The sequence below is a fragment of the Austrofundulus limnaeus genome, unplaced genomic scaffold (assembly GCF_001266775.1).
Source record: "Austrofundulus limnaeus strain Quisiro unplaced genomic scaffold, Austrofundulus_limnaeus-1.0 Scaffold17, whole genome shotgun sequence".
In the NCBI taxonomy this organism is placed as follows: Eukaryota; Metazoa; Chordata; class Actinopteri; order Cyprinodontiformes; family Rivulidae; genus Austrofundulus; species Austrofundulus limnaeus.
In genome coordinates this window covers 3,501,457-3,503,041 of record NW_013952419.1, presented here as the reverse complement: position 1 = coordinate 3,503,041, position 1,585 = coordinate 3,501,457, and the positions used below count along the sequence as shown (strand labels likewise).

At 44.5% G+C, this 1,585-nt stretch overlaps 1 protein-coding gene across 1 annotated transcript in view; it reads left to right on the top strand.

The window, feature by feature from the left end:
* Nucleotides 1-313: 313 nt before the first annotated feature.
* The window catches only part of fryb (furry homolog b (Drosophila)), a gene marked incomplete in the record, with an annotated part of 75,711 nt that continues 74,439 nt past the window's right edge, over nt 314-1,585 (top strand). The window contains 1 exon segment of the mRNA XM_014003325.1: nt 314-387.

Sequence of the window (1,585 nt, the reverse complement as noted above, 5' to 3'; positions counted from 1 at the left end):
TATATATATATATATATGCCTAAAAATACATGTCTAATAAATTCGCCCTTTTCCTTCCTTGATTGAGCTGCACCTGCTGCTCTCAGCATCCTGCCCCAGCAGGTGTCCTGCCCTTGGACCAAGGTGCGCCCTTAGTGACCCGTTGATGGACGCAGGCCTGAGCCAATAGAAATCGTACGTCGCCTCAGTTTCCAGCTCCTCGGCGTCTGATTGGTTGCCATGGGCGGAGCCTCAAGGACCCTGTGGTGGTGGTGCTGTCAGCCGTGGCGACACGACTCCGGGAGGAGGGAGACGAGGCGGACTGATGAAAACACGCCGCCGAATCAATTAAACAAAGAACAGCGTCCTGGAAATGGTCCTGTAGAGTCCGGGTTCGACGCAGAAGAGGTACAGTTCGGTTTAATCCTGAATTAGCGTCATGAACGGTGGTGTTTATCAGTCACAAAGAGCGGAGTATGGTTATTACGGTGGGGCTTAGCTTTTTTAGCATCCTAGTTAAGTATAATCTTTGTGGTCGGTTTCCAGTTCAAAAGGAAACGTGACTAATTAATATCTACGCTTCTTTGTTTCCTTCGCAGTCCAAACAAAGCGGCCGCGCTGGTGATGTGCAGGTTAGCTAACAGAGTCACCCATAAACACTTTAATGGCGCTGGACGATAACATGCTAATCTGCATGTTAGCTACTTAATTATCTACGAGAAGACATTTTAGGGTCACAAATGAACGGAATCACTACTCGTTTGTAACATAACAAAAAATGGACTCTCAGCTCAACAGCCTTTTTTTTTCTCTTTGTGTGTGAGAGAGAGCCTGATAACATGAAGCCCTCCATGGTTCTGAATTGTACATTTTAAACTGGTCTTGGCTCAGTGGTGTGCAGCATCCCTGCCTTTTTAGACTTGTGTACCCCCTGAGACATTATTTCATACCACTAACATCCCTTCAGTCAAATGTAACGATGATTCTCCAAAATTATAATGTGCTACAACTGATTATTAAATGATTTTTTTATTTAACCTCCTAGAACGTTTAATTCTCAGGCACTTTATTATTTTTTTCAACTCAAACATAAAAATAAAAACACTGCCTTGAAAGTGAATAAATATTCAAATAAATAAGCCAGGTAATGGCAGGTGCAGAGAACAGCAATGTCCAAAATATGCCAGAATCTCACCCAAATGAGCAAACTGTGAGATTCCACATTTTATACTGGATTCAATTTTGCTGTAACTCTGTGGTTCCGACTACAATTTCTGCATTGCGGAAATCATAGGGCTCTATGTATCTCAGCCCTATTTTTATTTCGACTTTTTGTCAAACCTGGGAAATTTTTCCACGTACCCCCGTAATATGCTCGTGTACACATGGTTGGGAATCACTGCGTTAGACAGTGTGACAGACTGAAAGAGCTGTCCAAGGTCCTGAAAGTGCTGGAATGTTTGGGCGGCTGTGGTAGAGTGGTTAGGGGAGTCGTCCTGGAACCGGAAGGTTGCCTGTTCAATCCCCGTCTAGTTGACTCAATCATTGTGTCCTTGGGCAAGACACCTTACCCGCCTTGCCTACTGATGGTGGTCAGAGGGTCCGG